The sequence below is a fragment of the Hypanus sabinus genome, chromosome 9 (genome assembly GCF_030144855.1).
Source record: "Hypanus sabinus isolate sHypSab1 chromosome 9, sHypSab1.hap1, whole genome shotgun sequence".
NCBI classification, from domain to species: Eukaryota; Metazoa; Chordata; class Chondrichthyes; order Myliobatiformes; family Dasyatidae; genus Hypanus; species Hypanus sabinus.
In genome coordinates this window covers 95828723-95847927 of record NC_082714.1, presented here as the reverse complement: position 1 = coordinate 95847927, position 19205 = coordinate 95828723, and the positions used below count along the sequence as shown (strand labels likewise).

The window sequence follows — 19205 nt, the reverse complement described above, 5'->3', positions numbered from 1 at the left end:
ATCGGTATTGACAAGCGGGGCGGATAATCCGTTTGAAATGACTTGACCGTAAGACTATGTACGGTAGTTCATGATCGTCATGTTACTCGCTACTAATTCATTCGAGGCACAAAGAGCAGTCGAGTAAAGAGAGACCCACTGTAAACTGGCCGCTGAGTTGGCTCTTTATTAAGTGCTGTGTTACAAAAGTCAATCACAATACGGTCATTGTATCCTTGTGAATCTCTCCCCATTCTACAAAAAGCAGAAGATCAGACACAGCATAGTGAGAAACATTCTACATAGTATCACTCGTCGCAAACGATGGGCGATCAAAACATTCATCTTTGAATTTATTAAACATTTTCTTAGTTCCCAGAAACGGACATTTGCTACAGAATTACAATGCAGAAGGTGGCTGCACAGCCCCAGTGCGGGTTTCACTGCGTTCGTGAGCTGCCACCCGGCGGGGCCTCACTGCGCACAGGCGGACGAAGAGATGGTGTTGCGCAGCGGCGAGCTCAGCGAGCTGTGACTCACGCTGCAGGAATAGCTCGAGCCCTTGTTCCAGGCAGCGACGGGAACCCGCAGGTAACTGCTCAGCCCGTAGGTCTGGTCGGTGTCCGTAGACACGGCGCCTGTCGTCACGCTACTGTCCGTCTCCATGCCATCCACGCTGCAGCGCTGCGCAGCGCAACCAAGCCCGGCTTAAAGCCGCTCACGAGGCAGGATAGAGTGGCAGAACCCGAGCCGGTTTCCTCCAGGGAGGGAGGCAGGAGGAGAACCGAGGGCTTTCTGCTTTTGCTACCTGTGTGTGAAAAAGGTGATGGGAGGAGGAGGCAAATATTATTATTAATGTGTGCATTTCCTAAACGGCGCCACCTACTGACCGAACTCCCGTCAGACCATGATCACAATGCACCAACTATACAATCAGTGAAAAGTTGGGCACAGAATGCGACCCTTCGACCCATCGACAGACGCTAGCATGGAATTGTTGGCCACCCTTAAGCCTGGTACTGCTGAATTGTTGCCCACCCCTCAGGTCAGGTCTGGTAATTCCCACGCATTTTGTTCTATCCTGGTGGTAATGGTCGCTTTGCTGAGGGCGGTATCTGGGGTGTTACAGAGGTTGGAGGGGGGGGGGGAGACCCCAACTAATCCCCAAATCCAAATTATATCTATTATGTATTTACGGATATTTCAGTTTAGCTGTTTGTAGACGGGAGCGCCCTTTGATTGGAGTGGTTTAGACGATTGATCTCTCTGAAATTTAGAGTTGGAATAAGAAGAAGGCGTTAACGGGTTAAAAGACCGGACTTTCGAGTCTTGCTGCATCGTGTGGGAAATTTCAAAGGATGAACCAAAGGTGGAATTAATTCGACAGATTGAGACTGCGGCAGTGTAAAGCCAGCCAGCAGTACGATTGAAATGGGGAATTCGTCGGAAGCGTGATTTGATATAAAACGAGAGGTTTACTTACTCTTTATCTTCAGGATCGTCCCCGGTCCATAGAACCAAGCACTATCCCACACTCTGCAGTAATAGACGGCCGAGTCGCTGGACTCCAAGCTGCCGATGGTCAGGATGTGACTGTTGGAGGAGGTGTCTCTGGACGGTTGGAAACGTTCTGTGATGCCGGGTCCTCTGAAAATGCTATTATCCGATCTATGACCTATCACCCCCTGCGGTCTCCTCCCGGGACGATGTCGGTCCCACCCAATAGAGGAACCTGCAACGTTTCCATTCGGTTTCCGACACTCTAAGCGGGCAGTCTGTCTCGCGGAGACAGGACCGGACACTGGGGTCTGATTGAGGACTGGGACTGCCAGGATACCTGTATAAGACAATAAAATTTCAGGGTGACTTGCTGTTGACAGAAGTGTTATCGATCGCTGAAGACTCGCAGAAAACTGTCTTTCAAAGTTTCAACTAATTTCTTTGCCGGCAATTCGTGCGTTAACTAACTCTTCTCTCACCTGGTAAATGGACCATCAGAGCCCACAGGAGATGTAGAGCGCGACATTCCTTCGGTCAATAAGCGTCCTAACATCCAACTGAACCGTGCGCTGTTGTGCAAACACCGGGAACGGCTCCGGTTCTACTGTCTGCAAACTGTAAACTCCGGGCTCTTTATTAACCGGGGATGTTAATGAGTGGGAGGGGTCAGAGACATGTTGGGGGCGGAGACTGACGACCTGTCTTCTGGAATCTATTGCTTGCGAATGACCGTTAAAATATTAACACATTCTTCAATACATTTTTATTTAGCTATGTTATATCAAAAATCCAAGGCAATCCAGTCTGATAAATATCTAGGAAAGGCATTGGGGTTGGCATGATTTTAGACATTCTATTGACGGCTGCATTCAGCAACATGTAGCAGCTAATGTCTGCCTCAGCGAGCGACCAAGCCTGTTTAAGGCACAAAGTCCCTGTAACCGTCTTCAAAACAGACTGATGGATTTATTGGCCCATTTTCTGCTTTGGGAAAAACCATGTCATAAACATACTTTCCTTTTACTGTTGGGATTTAAATAAAGCTGATCGCTAATATTCATAAATACCGGACGGCTCATGGTCAATGTTTAATGTTCAAAATAAAGTTATTATCAAGATTCATTTCCTTGTGGGCATTCACAGTAGAGCAATGACGTACAATTGAATCAATGACAAACCGCACAGAAAGACTGGCAAACATTCAGTGTGCAAAAGAAAACAGACTGCGAAAATACAAATTCAAGCAATAATAATATTCTTTATTAATAAGAAAATATATAATAATGAGAGCATGAGTAAAGCAAAAGTGCAATTGAATCGATGCAAACCTACACATAAAGAATGTTAAGTCATGAATGCGCAAAAAGATAAACTGAGAATATAGAACAATAATAGTAATAATAATTCTTATTATTAAAAGAGGAAATTGAATAATTTTGGAACGCAAACAAGTTTTACATCGTCGCGATGGTAACAGACAGATAGACTGATAGATAAATGATGTTGAGGACATGAGTTGCAGAGTCCTTGAAGGTGAGTTCCTAGGTTGTGGAATCCGTTCAGTTTTGATTATGAGTGAAATTATACAAGCTGATAAATGAATCATTGCAGCCCATATATTTTAGATTCATTTTCTGTAGATATTTAGAACAGAACAAAAAGAACAGAATAGAATCAATGAAAAACTATACACAAACAAACAGTGAGTAGAAGAAGACGAAATGTGCAAATTTAAAACATAAATTAAGTAATAATACTGAGAATATGAGTTACAGAGACCTTGAATGTGATGTGGAAGGACGGATAAATAATGGCAAAGAATACATCACCTGACCTAACGAAAACGCTCCGAGGTTCAGCTGCGGGATGGCATACTCGTTTTTAACATGGAAGTCCACAGCTCCAACAACTCCTGCTTTGGCCCAACGGTCATCACCTTGAAAACCGTCAGCGCTTTGAACCTGCAGTGTGAGCCATTACAAAATGATTAAGGGCAGCATTAAATAACACTGCAGGTAATAATTTTCCTGGGTTCCGCGTTTTTGCACGAAATCCATATGTATCAATTCCTCTTGTATCTAAAAGTACCTCAAATCACTTCTTGAATGTATTCAGAGACAAATCATCAAGTTCACAGAAAGGAAAACAAATTTCTTTCCGATTTCGGTCCGGAATGACACAAGTTGTGTTTTGATACACTGACACTTGATTCTAGGTACACCGACCGGAAAACTGTTACCTCTGTATGTCCATCATTTCCATCCTATTGTTAGTTATATGGCCTCTCGTTAAGAAAAAAACAAATAGTCCCGGTCTACTTAATTTTCTTTTATTTGGAAATCAACCATATTAACCCTTGACCTATTCGTTTTATCAGTGACTTCACTTGTACAAGATATTAAGAGGAATAAACAGAGTGGACAGCCAGCGCCTCTTCCCCCGCTGCTCATGAGGACATGGCTTTAAGGTAAGGGGAGGGAAGTTCAAGGGGGATATTAGGGAAAGGTTTTTCCCTCAAAGAGTTGTTAGTGCCTGGAATGCACTGCCTGAGTCCGTAGTGGAGGCAGATACACTAGTGAAGTTTAAGAGACTACTAGACAGGTATATGGAGGAATTTAAGGTGGAGGGTTATATGGCAGGCAGGGTTTGAGGGTTGATTGTGAGCCGAAGGGCCTGTAATGTACTGTAGTATTCTATGTTCTATATCGTACACGGAAAGATCCGACAACGCACGGTATTCCAATTCTGATCATACTAGTTCCCTTTATTCTGCAGCAAGACATTCGCCATGGACAGTCGGAAGCCCGTCTGCGAAAGGAGGAGGGTTGGACATGGGTCTCGCAAAGCCATCCCGTAAAACCACAGAGCTACCGAAACGCTAACATCATCTCCAAAATCCTCATTTCTGGAAAATAGAGGATTCTGGCCTAGAAGTCATATGAAGTCGTGTAGTGAAAGTGGACCAAATGGGATTAACGTTCAGCTCAGGGCAGAGGACTCTGGGATGTCATCACACCGAGGTACTTCACACGTAGCTCCCTCATTCAAACATGTGATATAAATTGTGAACACTAGAAGTATTAAAGTGATAATGTACATAAGAAAATAAATAATATAGAGAACCTGGTGAAGGGTGGCTATTTTTTCGTGATAAGAACACACCAGTTCTTATCAAAGTTAACGTCTGAGTAAATTTATTAAGAAAGTGCCTGTATGTCACCTGAATGCTACTTTGAGATCTTCGGTTCAGATTTGAGGTCAGTGAAGTTATCCACGTTGGTTCAGGAACCTGACATTTGCAGGTTAATAACTGTTCCTGAATCTGCTGCTGTGAGATCTAAGGCTCCTGTACCTCCTGCCCGATGGCAGCAGCGATAAAACAGCATGGCCTGGGTGGCAGGTTATTATGGATGAAGGGATTAAAGAAGGCAGAAGAGTAGGTTTTAGCGATGGAAATCAATGATTACAAGGCGCAGAAGTGTGTGGACAAAATGGTCAAATTCCACTCCTGTGTCCTATTGTTAGAGATAACTGAGGCAAGACCTTAACGTATTTAATCTTTTTTAGTTTTTGCTAAATTCCAGTAATATCTTCTGTTTTACGGTGTTTTTGTGACTCAACCTGAATCGTCACACATGTTTTTGCTTTCATAAATCACACGAGTTCAGGCGTATTGTATTGCTGTGTCTCAAGTCCCTTGTTAGCCCGTTAGCATTCCATTACCGTATTAGCGGTGAATAAGCCGCATTGCCGCCTTTTGAGGTCAACTCTATCTCGTCCTACTCGATCTTCCGCACTCCTCTTTCCTCTCTACCCAACCCCTCTCTTTGTCAGCCCTCCTCTCTCTCTTACTCTCCTCTGTTTTTCTCTTTCGTTTTCTAACTCTCTGTCTGCCTCTCTCTTACTCTGTCTATCTGTCTCTCTCTCTCTCTCGCTCTTCCTCTGTCTGTCTGTCTGTCTGTCTCTCTCTCTCTCGCTCCCTGTGAGTGTTCTTACTTATCAGTTTATTGACAAGTAGTAGATTCTCTTTAGCTGAGTTCACTTGGCCACGGCTATAATCATTTTCCTTAACCTGCTTTCACCCGTGTTTGTTTCTGGGAGCGATAAGTATTTAAATACATTCGTACAATTCGCTACTCGCCTCTCCTCCGTCCTTCATAACATTGTGAACACATGTTTTGTTCTGACTATTTCAGTTCTGAATGCACGAACACTTATTTCGATGTGTGACGTTTGATTGAGACGCCGGTTAGATATATAGTCATTGTGGATGTATATCTATGTACAGTTGAAGTCAGAAGTTTACATACACTTTAGCCATTTACATTTAAACTCAGTTTTTCACAATTCCTGACATTTAATCCTAGAAAACATTCCCTGTCTTAGGTCAGTTAGGATCACTACTTTATTTTAAGAATGAGAAATGTCAGAATAATAGTAGAGAGAATGATTTATTTCAGCTTTTATTTAATTCATCACATTCCCAGTGAGTTAGATGTTTACATACACTTAGTTAGCATTTGGCAGCATTGCCTTTAAATTGTTTAATCTGGGTCAAATGTTTTGTGTAGCCTTCCACAAGGTTCTCACAATAAATTGCTGGGATTTTGTTGCATTCCTCCAGACAGAAGTGGTATGACTGAGTCAGGTTTGTAGGCCTCCTTGCTCGCCTCGCTTTTTCAGTTCTGCCCACAAATTTTCTATCGGATTGAGGTCGGGACTTTCTAAGGCTACTCGAAATCCTTGACTTTGCTGTCCTTAAGCAATTTTGCCAAAACTTTGGAGGTATGCTTGGGGTCATTGTCCATTTGGAAGACGCATTTGCCACCGAGTTTAACTTCCTGGCTGATGTCTTGAGATGAAACTTCAATATATCCACATAATTTTCCTTCCTCATGATGCCATCTATCTTGTGAAGTATTTTGTGAAGTCCCTCCTTCAGCAAAGCACCCCCACAACATGATGCTGCCACCTCCATGCTTCACGGTTGGGACTGTGTTCTTCGGCTTGCAAGCCTCGCCCTTTTTCCTCCAAACAAAGCGATAGTCATTATGGCCAAACAGTTCCATTTTTATTTCATCAGACTAGAAGACATTTCTCCAAATAGTAAGATCTTTGTTCCCATCTGCACTTGCAAACTGTAGCCTGGCATTCTTATGGCGGTTTTTGAGCAGTGGCTTCTTCCTTGCGGAGAAGCTTTTCAGGTGATGTCGCATTTTGGACTTGTTTTACCGTAGATATAGATACTTCTCTACTTGTTTCCTCCAGCGTCTTCACTAGGTCCTTTGCTGTTGTTCTGGGATGGATTTGCACTTTTTGCGCCAAAGTACGTTCATCTTTCGGAGTCAGAATGCGTCTCCTTCCCGAGCGGTCTTACGGCTGCGTGATCCCATGGTGTTTATACTTGTGCACTATTGTTTGTACAGATGAAAATGGTACCTACAGGCGTTTGGAAATTGCTCCCAAGGATACACCAGACTTGTTGGGGTCCACAATTTTTTTCTGAGGTCTTGGGTGATTTCTGTTGAATTAGTTTGTAAACTTCTGACCCACTGGAATTGTGATATAGTCAATAAAAGTGAAATAATCTGTCTGTAAACAACTGTTGGAAAAGTTACTCGTATTAGGCCCGAAGTAGATGTCCTCACCGTCTTGCTAAAACTATAGTTTGGTAATATGAAATCACTGGAGTGGTTAAACAATGACTTTTAATGTATTCAACCTAAGTGTATGTCAACTTCTGACTTCAACTGTATCTAAACCAGCCAGAGAGTACTGAATAGGAGGATATTGTAGCCATATAGGGACATGGAGGCCGAATCCGTGGCTGCATTGAAGGTTGAGATTGATAAGTCATGCACCCGTCCCCCTTTCTTTCTCCCTAGGCCTCCGGTCTCCTCATCCTTTCCCTTCTCCAGCTCTGTATCCCTTTTGCCAATCTACTTTCCAGCTCCCTCTTGCCTTCTCTTATCATTTGAATCTCCCCCTCCCCCAACCACATTCACATCTCTTAAATTCTTTTCTTTCAGTTAGTCCTGACGAAGGGTCTCGGCCCGAAACGTCGATTGTACTTCTTCCTATAGATTCTGCCTGGCCTGCTGCGTTCCACCAGCATTTTGTGTGTTTTGCAAGTCCTTGATAGTTCAAGGTTACAGAGAGAAGGCAGGATATTGTGATTGAGAAATGATGGAGTGACGGAGAAGACTTGTTGGGACGATTGTCCTAATCTATTCCTACTTCTTATCGTCTGATATAACAGTAAGAAGAACACAATACTGCTTCTACTGTTACATATTCATTGAAATCCAACAAATCCATCTGCTTATACACCATACCTTCTGGTTCCAACATTTTATTGTGTATATTAGGAACCAAACAGTTTTCTGAGAGCAGCCTAGAGCAGAGTTTGTTAATTTACATTTCACTTCCCGAGCTGCCATGTCAGCACTCCAGTATTGATAAACATATTGATTTCATCCATAGTACTGAGGTAAACTCTCTTTCACTCTTTCGCACACTGCCCGCCCCACCTTTCTCTTCATCTTTATATCGCCCACTCTCTACTCCCTGTCTTAAAGGGTGAAAATATTTGTGGAAACATTTAAAATTTGCAGGACAGACATGTGTTTCCTGTGCCATCTCACTTACAGAAATTTGTGCAGAACGTCATTAGCTCACAGTGATTTATTGTTTTTCAGTGCCAGATATTTCTATTTAAAAAACAGCATTTCTACTTTTTCCCCAGTATGTTACTACTCTGCTGTTGAACGTTTCTGGACGGTTTCCTTTGTCTTGTTTCCATACAAGCAAACTCAAATCACTTGTTTACTTCTCCACCATGTCATAGCCTCAGTATCTATGGTCTCAGGACGAGCCTTCAAGCGATCTACGTTCATTTCCAGATTTCCGATTTTATTTAACTTAGCTGAGTAAACGTTTTGTATTTCCTCTAATGCCTCCTGCTCGTCTCATCTGACATTTTTCTTTCCTTCATCAGTTTATTGATTTTTTTTACTGATTTGCAGTTTCTACTCCTTCCATCAATGTTAAAATAGTTTCCCTTTGTCCGCATAACCTAAAGATCTTTACTCCTCATGTATATCAAGAAGGTATGTAAGAAAATCAATACAATTCAGTACACTTCTTATAATTTCAGACAGTTTTGCTGGCCTACTGTATTAATAAAATATACACCATAGAACCTACAGCACAATGCAGGCCATTTGGCCCACAATGCTGTGCCGAATATGTACTTACTTTAGAAATTACCCAGGGTTACCTGTAGCCCTCTATTTTCTAAGATCCATGCAACTATCCAGGAATCTCTTAAAAGACCGTATTGTATCTGCTGCCACCACCGTTACCGGCAGTCCATTCCATGTACTCACCAATCTCTGCGTAAAAAACTTGCCTCTGTACCTATTTCCAAGCACCTTAAAACTGTGCCCTCTCGTGTTAGGTATTTCAGACCTGGCAAAAAAGCTCTGACTATCCATACGATCAATGCTTCTCATCATCTTATACACCTCTATCAAGTCAACTCTCATCCTCCGTCGCTCAAAGGAGAAAAGTCCAAGTTCACTCAACCTATTCGCATAGGGCAAGCTCCCCAATCCAGGAAATATCCGTGCAAATCATATCTGCACCCTTTCTATCGTTTCCACATCCTTCCTGTTGTGAGGTGACCAGAACTGAGCACAATACGCCAAGTAGGGTCTGACCAGGGTCCTATCAAGCTGTAGCATTACTTGTCGACTCTTAAACTCAGTCCCACGGTTGATGAAGGCCAAAGCACCGCATGCCTTCTTAACCACGGAGTCAACCTGCGCAGCAGCTTTGAATGTCCTATGGACACCCACGATCCCTCTGATCTTGCACACTGCCAAGAGTCTTACCATTAATGCTATATTCTGCCATCATAATTGAGCTAACAAATTAAACCGCTTCACACTCTCTGGGTTGAACTCCATCTGCCCCTTCTCAGTCCAGTTTTGCATCCTATCGATGTCCCTCTGACAGCCCTCCACACTGCCCACAACACCCCCAACCCCAGTCTTCTGAAAGCTGTAAGTTAATTCCTCAAGCAACTTAAATCATTTGTTTATACCTCCGCCCTTTCATTGCTTCATTATCTACGGTCTCAGGACGAGCCTTCAAGCGATCTTGTTTCTTTCCCATTTTCTTCTTTTACTTAGCATCTCTGCATAAATGTTTCATTTCTTCTAATGCTCCCTGATCGTTTCATCTAGCATTTCAATTTCCTTCAACAGCTTATTGAAGCTTTTTATTTGTTGAATTCCAGTTTAAACTCTTTCAGTCAATGTTAAACCACTTTTCTTTAGGTCCAATGCTCTTCTGATTATTTCAGGCAATTATGTTTGCCCCCCGTGCCGTTAAAATACACATCGCCTGAAATCTATACTTTAATTCCTGAAGGAATGCAACATTTGCAATCTTGCAAATAGAATTTCTGACGATTCTTCTCCCCTCCAAGGTTTCTTGGCATTTTAGTTCCGTGATCTAACGTTTGGTTCTGTTAACGGAGATTTTCAGGATATAAGCAAACTGGTTTGGAAGAGAAGTGTTATCAATATTGCCACTATATTACTCTGCTTAATGCCGGTGGTAAGTGTGAAGGTCACATTTTCCTGTCTCATATTGTATCATTTAAAACTGGCTGAGCGACGGTGACTCTTTCATGATACAAACCGGTGTAATCGCAGATGAGAGGAGTGATGTTTAAAACAGAATTGGACAGGCCAGTCTGATTTCACTGTGGCTCAGTTTCTCTCACAAGAGGAGGAAAGTCCGGCGTCAAGCAACACCTCGGTTTAGTTGTTAATGATTTAGTTCCCCATCGTCACAATTCATCTCTGCGATATTTCAACAGCAGAGTAGCCATTTTTATTTCCATCGTCACCAGTCTCAGAAAATCTTTCCAGAGCGAGTTTCTTTGTCAATATTTGATCAGTTCCAGCTGAAGTCAGTTGGTTCGTTCTGATTTCAAACTCAAGTTCAATTTCAAGTTTTTTTGTCATCTGATTCTGTACGTACCCAGTCAAAGGAAACAACAGTCCACCCAACCGCTGCGCACCCACGAAACATATATCACACACAGCACAGAAAACAAAATATCACCACAAATAAGTTTATAAAGTAAAATTCAAAGTGCATGTAGTTCGCAGCAGAGGAAATCAGTAAACAGCCCAATGCCCCAGTAACGAGACCTCGGTGGAGTATGGTAATATTGGAGTGGTATTATTATAAATTTTTAAAATTTACCCTGATAAGGTTATAGATTGGTGTATATTTTAAATATGTTCTGAAAATAACTAGACATTCAAGCCAACTTCAGTGTGAGCAAAAACCAGTCGCTTTATCTCTCGCCTCACAGAGCCGGTTATCCAAATCTGTCCACTAAAGCTGCATCGCGCTGACGTTCGTGCGTGGGATTTCATCCAAGGCGCCGAGGGCTGGGTTGTCAGCTGAATCCCATAAGTTAGCGCAGAGAGCACAGGTCTGTTTAACTTACAACTGACAATGAGAGATGACCTGAGACCGGAGGACCATAAGACATAATATCAAAATTAAGTTGCTCGATTTGTCGAGTCTACTCCGCCATTCACTAATTGCTGATTCATTTTCCTTCTGAACCCGATTCTCCTGCCATCTCTCTATGACTTTTGACATACTTACTAAATATCAGTGAGTTCCGTCTGCAGTCACAATGGCAATGAAGTTCAAAGACTCTCTACAGTCTGTCGAAAGAAATTTCTCCTCCTCTCAGTTACAAAGAGATGTGGTTTTATTCTGCGATTGTACCCCCCATGTTTCAAAAATCGGCCACTACAGGAAATACCCTCTCCAGATCCACTTTATCTAATCTTTTCAATATTCGATAAGTTCCAATCAATCACTCCCCGCATCTCAATCTTCTAAATTGCAGAGGGTGCAGGCACAGAGATACAAGCGCTTTTCATTCGTTAACCCTTTCCTTCCCAGGGTTATTCTCGCCAGATACGGAGCCCAAAAGTGCTTACAATATTCCAACTTGGTTCAGATCAAAAAAGATAGCAAACAGGACGCTCCTCCACCGGGGCGGGGGGTGGCTTATTGGAGAAGAATTCTGATTTCAGTGGGTGCTGTCTCACATTGGACAGAAATTACATTTTCGTATGTCTTGGACGCGGCTGAAAATTTCTGGGATTCACTGTTTAGCTGATACCCCTACCAGAAGGATATTGAAATAAAAATAACTAGCGTGTTTTTGAGCAAAGGAGGAATCGGGGGAGATTGGGAAGGTTCAGAAAAGTGAAATTGTAGCCGAGGGTCCGAAATGTGTCGTTTGGAATGCGGATTGGAGGGCTGAATGCCGTCCTTCCGCCCTTTCTGTGACTTTGTCTGAGTGAAGCTGCTTTGGGGACGCGAGCAAGGTTTGGAGGAACTGTGATCTGAGATCATAACTCACTTCGTGATTAACTCGGACATTTGCCTGTTGCCCCTCAAACTGACCATGAGACACCGCTCAGTCCAATTAACCAGCGCTGACGATGGCTCACAGAGTCGGTCAGCCTGTGTTTGCGAGTGACACTGATGCAGATGTGGACTCCGTCATATCCCCGTGGGGACCGGGCGGTGTTTACACAGCCTTCACTTAGCTACAGTTAAACAAATTGATGCTGTTTCTAACTTGTTTGTTAAGCGGTGCAGGTGCTACGGTCACTGGGTCCCGGGGAGGGAAAGAAAGAGCCGCGGGGAGATTTTAAAATTTCGGAAGTGTTTTCCATTGAGACAATGGAATCAGTGGCAACGTCTCAGACTTAAGTTTAATTTCTAAGATGCTCATATTTTCAAACAATGTCTTCTTCAAATATACTGGCGATCTTTAAACTTCATAAAAGTTTTAAAAAGAAAATGACTGAATGTGTGTGTGTGTGTGTGTGTGTGTGTGTGTGTGTGTGTGTGTGTGTGTGTGTGTGTGTGTGTGTGTGTGTGTGTGTGTGTGTGTGTGTGTGTGTGTGTGTGTGTGCGCGTGCGTGCTCCTTTGTGTCTGAGCATGCGTGCCTGAGTATCACAATAGTTATCGGGCAGACGGAATGAGATGCGTGTCCAGGGAAAAATCCAGAGCTGACCGAGGTTGGACTCGAGCGCTCGCAGTCTCTCTCATTCCTTGAAACAAAACGGAGCACACTATGGGCTTTCACATGAACATGACGACATGGAATGTATATATACATTCTTCTTACATAGCCATTGCTATTTAGGAAATGCAGCATTTCTTTCATCACAAAGACTTGATGGAGAAAGAAGCAATCTATGAAATTTCATAAAGTGATTATATTCTTGGGCACATAAACGGCGAACGGGACAGCGGTAGGCTTCTGAAATCCACTCCTCTTTTCAATAAATTCGTGACTGAGGGTCACTGCAGAACCATCTGGCTTTATTTTCATATCCCTGTAATCTCGAAGTTTCCGAGCACCAATCGACCCTCTATTGCAACTTTGTTAGTGATTAATTATCAGCAGATCTCGAGGAGGGAAGCCCAGAGTCTTCTGTTTCACATCAGTTATACTGTACTCCGTTAGTTCATTCAGTATTCAGACTTGCAGAGCACTTGACTCTCATTTGTCTTTACTGAGACTGAGGCGCATCCCACTCAGTAGCTGCTCACGGGTGAATCCTCTCATCCAGAGAACACAGTCTCCAGAGCCAGTTTCAGATTTCATACAAGAAACGGACCTATTTACAGTAAACAGACAGTCTAACCTCGGGCCAGTAGCGATGCAACAGGCACGCCACACTTTTGCAATTCACCTCCTTGCAAAAGGCCAAACTTTTCCTCCCCACTGCTTCCTTCACTGACTGGTGAAGTTATATGCCTGACGAGCCAGCATTGAATACCTGGATGCAGACGGGAAAAAGACATTTTCCGAATGCATGTGACTCATTATTATTAACACAGCCATTGCTATGAAGCGAAATGCACAATTTGTTTTATCACAAACACTTGTATAAGAGACCGTAGTAGAAAGGAGCAAGCGCAGTAACTCCTTGCTCAGAACGTACACCATTAGACCATAGGATACAGTAGAAGAAATCGGCCATTCGGCACATAGGTCTCTCCACTATTCCATCATGGCCGATGTATCATGAAAGTTCAAGATAAATTTATTATCAAAGTAGATATATGTCGTCATATGCAACGCTTAGATTCATTTTCTGGCGGGAATCTCAATATATCGAATAACCATAATAGAATTAATCATAATTCCTCTCAACATTCTCTTTCTTCTCCCCGTAACCTTTGACGCCTTGACTAATCAAAAACCTATCAACCTCCACTTTAAATATTAGATACCGAATATATATTATTTATCTGTGGCAATGAAAAATAAAGTTAATACTGTATTAATACGATGAGGGAGATAAAACTCATTTTTATCAAAAAGAAGCATACTTCTTTTGATGCAGAACGGGCTTTATGCAATGACCACATAAAATGACCACGAGAAAATACTTTTTTTCCTGTTCTGAACCATGCTCAGAATGACACGTGGTAGTGACGAAAACCGCATGTCATCAGCGTTAGAAATGTCTAATTCCTGAAGCAGCAAAAAAATTATCGAAACACTTTCTAATCTTTGGAAGAAACTATGAAGCACAGTGATATGGTTCAAAACTAGATTAGTCAACATGTGATTAGATTTCATAACCTGAAAGATACTGCACCAATTTAACAAATTTCAGGCCGTAAACACCACAAGAAATTCTGCAGAATCTGCAAATCCAGAAGAACGCACACAGCATGCTGGAGAAACTCAGTAGATGGAGCAGTAGCTATGAAAATGAGTGAACTGTCGACTTTTGAGCGAAGACGATTTCAGTCCATATTTTTCTTCTGTTCCATAATTTTGCATATTATTTATTGTTGTTTAACATTTTATAATAAACTCATAGAAAAACTTCCTCAATTGAACTTGAACGGAAATAATATGTTGAGATTGAATTAATTCCAATTGCGCACATTTCTTTCAGGTTGAAAATGTCAGATGGATTTTAATGAAGACGAGTGTGAGAAGTTTGACATCAGCAGGATAAACGAGGGTAGGACTTACACGGCGAAAGGTGGGACGCTGAGGTGCGATAGAAGGATGTGATCAGGGAATTAAGATCCACAATCCCTTGAAAGTGGCGAAACAAGTAGATAGAGTCACAAAGAGACTTTTTGGGACATTGCCGTTCATGATGTCCTCTGATCCATGATCTTCCTGATCTTCTGATCTTCCGGCAATTGTACTTTTTCATAGATTCTTTTGTGTTTCTTAGTTCCTGTGACTACCTGCAAGGAACTGAAACTCACAGCAGTATATGGTGACATACAGTTTACGTGCCACGATAATAAATTTATTTTGACTTTTGAACTTTGTTCTTTTTTACCCGACGATTTAGAACATTTTGTCATCTTTATTTAATTATTGAACACATTGCTACATGGGAGTGGTGAAGATTATGAGGAGGAATGAGCTATGGGCAACTAAGAGAAGTCTTGCTGTAATTGAAGGGGAGAAGACTTCGTAATCCCTTACGATGGGTGATCGATTAAGCTCCTGTTCTTTCTGTGAACTTTGTTCGATTAATTGAATAGACTTCAATCCAAGTTTAAATGACACGACGGGCTGAATTTCCTTCACTTCACCCGTGTAAGGATCTTCAGGAGCTGGGCAATCTGCTCATGAATCTGACGATGATTTCCTTTCCTTTCTGCTATCAGGCTGTTTATTTTTTCAGGTCACGCCCCACCAAGATCCTTGTTTGCGCTTTGCTGGCACCTATTGCGCACTTCTGCAAATTAAATCAGCTCACTGCATGGATCGTACCGTTCTCGTGATCTAATTTTAAATAACTCGTTGGATTATTTCACCTTTGATCGGTTCAAACTATTATGCAATGCAGACAATTTTGACGTTCTCTCGTGTATGGTTTTGTGGAGAACAGAAGATGTTTCAATTGACGGAATTTTGTTCCGATCCTTACCCAGGAGATTATTGAATGATTCGATTATTTAATGCTGAAGAATGCCTCTTAAAGGCACACGTGCGTGCATTTGACTGGCGGTGTTACTTGATCACTTAAAGCCACAGGCTCCCACAACTTTGTAACAGCGGCCTTAATGTTGTAGGCAATATGTTATTACTCTTACGTCTATCCCAATAGTTCTTTGGTGTACAATCGTTTCTTTCGAAAGCCAGCAGAACAGCGAAGAACGTTTCATTTAAATAACTGCAGACGTTCACTTACTCACAAAATACCAACAACCGCCAGGGATTTGCTAAACAAGATACAATTTCAAATTAAATACGACTCCTATTAGATTTTAAACATTCAGTTCTCTGAGGTAAACTGTCGTTCCTTGAAATCCGCCTCTATGCGCATTGTGACAGCATGAATCCTTTCTAGGTATATTTCGGCATGAACGCAACCCCAGAAATGCCGCAGAAATCGGCTCGAAACGATACCTCGATTGCCCTGTTGGTCCCGTGAATGGCCATCTTGGACAGGCCTTCGTCCGCCGTACCGTGTGACCATGTATGAGGAGCGCGGGGCTGAAGTACAATAGGAACCTGAGGAGCAGCCCCACAGGTACTCCGAAAAGGCTGCAACTTCCCAGACTCTATATCGAACATGATACACAGATTCCTCTCGGTCACAAAAAGAACAGGTAGACAGAATGTCAGTGAACCGGCTGAGACATCCATTGCACGGCACTACCCTACGCAATAAGTCCCGCCCCAAACCCCAGTGTGAAACAGCGGCTCGGATTCACGTTATTTACTTGAAGGTCAATCGTCAGTGGCATATTCCCGTTTATGTTTCACCCGAGAGAAAAGTAGAAGGCAGCAGCAGAACAACTGATTCTCATATTCAACACAGAACACGTTTTATCCATTGCATCTGTGTACGCTGGATATGACCCCAAATTTGTTTTCAGAAGTGAGTTCGATAAGTTATTTGATGAAGCTTCATATGAAAGCTGGTGAAATGGCAGATGGAATTTAATTCAAAAGACACTTATGGTTTAGCGTGATAGTGGCGAAATGCAGGAAAATCGGACTAGGTTAGAAAGTCAATGGGAAGTTGGCCGCGTGCTCCTAACAGTGGTCACTCCAGGTCAAATCAAAGGCGTGCTTATTCCTCTGCGTTTTCTTTACGATGGCAAATCTATGTGACCATAAGACAGAGGAGCAGAAATATTCCATTCGGCCTATCGAATCTGCTTCGCCATTCCAACGTGGCTGATATATTATCCCTCTCAACACCATTCTGCTGTGACTTCCTGATTAATTAACAACTTATCAACCTTCGCCTTCAAACAAGCCAAACAAATAAGACTGCACAGTCGTCTGTGCCAATGGACTGCATAGATTCACCACTTTCTGGCTGAATTTTTTTTCCACCTCTGCTCTAAATGGACGCCTTTCAAATTTAATGCAGTGCCTTCTAGTCCCAGACACCACACTACAGGAGACATCCTCTTTGTCCAGATCTCTCAAGATCCCTGCCGATTGTTCTAAACTCTAGCAAGTAAAAACCTCGGGCTGTCAAACGCTCCTCTTATGTTACGTCTTGCATTCCTGATATCATTCTTGCGAAGACTGATGCAAAGTACCCAGTAGGTTCATCCGCTATTTTTTGTCCCCATTATTACCTCAGCAGTACCATTTTCAGTGGTCCAACAACAACTCTCACCCGCATTGCACTCTTCATATATCTGGAAAACAATTGTTATCTTGCTTTATATTATTAGCTGGGTTGACTTCATATTTCATCTTTTCCCTTCTTATAGCTGTTTTATTTGCTTTTTGTTGAACTGTAAAAGCTTCCAAATCATCCAATTTCCCGTTGACTCTTGTGGCCTTTCATTGGCTTTCATCTAGCATTAAACTTACTTTGCAGCCAAGGTTGCTTCCCGCTGCCTGTTGAGGACTTATTCCTCTGTGGGACCTATGGATCCCGTGCCTTGTCAACTATTCCCATAAACTTCAGTCATCTCTGCTCTGGTCATCCCCGCTGGTATCCTGCTCCAATCCACCTGGGCAAGCTCCCTCTCATGCTTCTGTAATTCCCTTTACCCCATTGCGACGCCGATGCATGTGAGTTATGCTTCTCCCTCTCAAATAGCAGTATGAATTTAATCATAATATAATCACCTTCTCCTTAGGTTTCCTTTACATTAAGCTCCCTAATAAAATGTGGTTAGTGCACAACACCCTATCTATGATAGATAGATCCCGGTGGAGGACGACTGGATATTATGGCGGGCGATCACATCCTAAACCATCTGGGAGCTCCCGGTCGTGGGGTTGGAAGAGGCAGGGAAGCATGGGGTCGTCTTCAACTGCTGGTTCACTCTATCAATCCGGCTATTAGATTGGGGATGGAAACCAGATGAGAAGCCTGCCGCGTGTCCCTCAAGAGAGCAAAAAACGGGAATTGAACGATGGTGAATGATCAGACAGTATGTCTTGACAGAAGTCGTGGAGCCTGAACAAATGTTGAACCATGAATATGGCAGTCTTACGATTTGATGGAAGATTGTGGAGGGCAATGAAATGGGCAGCCTTGGACAAATCGATCTGCACCGACCAAGACGGTGGTGAATGCTTTGGCAGGGGCAGACCAGTGATGAAATCCACTGAAAGGTTGGACCAAGATTGGTGGGCACAGGCAGTGGACATTGCAGATACACAGGAAGCTGGCGTTACGTCTTGTTCCGAGCGTAGGTGGGGGAGGGCGGGGAACAAACAGATATAAACTCAGATATAAATAACCAAAACATAGTTGGCCACTAACATTGTTTCTTTATAAACTCCTGGATACGTCGAAATCCCGGATGTTCATCCAGACGGGAGGAGTGACCCCATTCCAAAACTTCGGAACGCACAGCGGCAGCGACAATCAGCCGGTTGGGAAGTTCCCCACCCGAGTCTGGGTCCGACTCTTGGGCAGCCCTCACTTCCGTCTCTATTCTCCAGATCACAGAAGCAACAATATACGATCGAGGAGCAATGGGCTCAGGGATCGGTATTGCCATCGAATCCGTCGAACTGTCGGGAGAGAGTGTCGGCTTTGTTATTCTTGCTTCCCAGATGCTAAGTGAGGACGAACTGAAACAGTGTGAAGTAGAAAGCCAATCCGGATTGACAAAAGTTTGCATTCTGAAGGGAGGAGACGTCCATCTATTCTGTCCAGATGAAGAAAATACGCTCTGCCTCCTCCAACCAGCGTTATTATTCCTCCCAGGACTCCTTGACAGCTCGAGGTTCCCGGTTCCTCTCGGCTGGAGTCAGGTGAACGGAAAGAAAGGCACAGGGGTGCAGTCGGCTGTCCGCAGAAGAGCGCTGAGAGAGGACAGTTGCAATGCCGCCATCGGATGCATCCATCCCGACAATGAAAGGCTGTGATGGGTCTGGGTATTGCAGAATTGGGATAGAGGTGGAACGTTGCTTTAAATCTGAAAATGCTTGGACGGCATCGTCTGTCCAGTGAAATGCTGCCGAGGACTTTGTGCTGAGAGCAATTATAGGAGCCGCGACAGAGTCGAAATTCCGGAAGAAGTGGCAATAACAGTTCGCAAACCACAGGAGGCGCCGTGTCCATTTGACTGTAGATGATTTGGGCCAATCTGCAATTGCTTGAAATGAACTAGCGTCCAATTGAACACT

At 43.1% G+C, this 19205-nt stretch overlaps 1 pseudogene; it reads right to left on the bottom strand.

Moving 5' to 3' along the window:
* Nucleotides 1-405: 405 nt before the first annotated feature.
* Nucleotides 406-18574, bottom strand: LOC132400097 (immunoglobulin lambda-1 light chain-like; annotated as a pseudogene).
* Between the last annotated feature and the right edge of the window lie 631 nt (nt 18575-19205).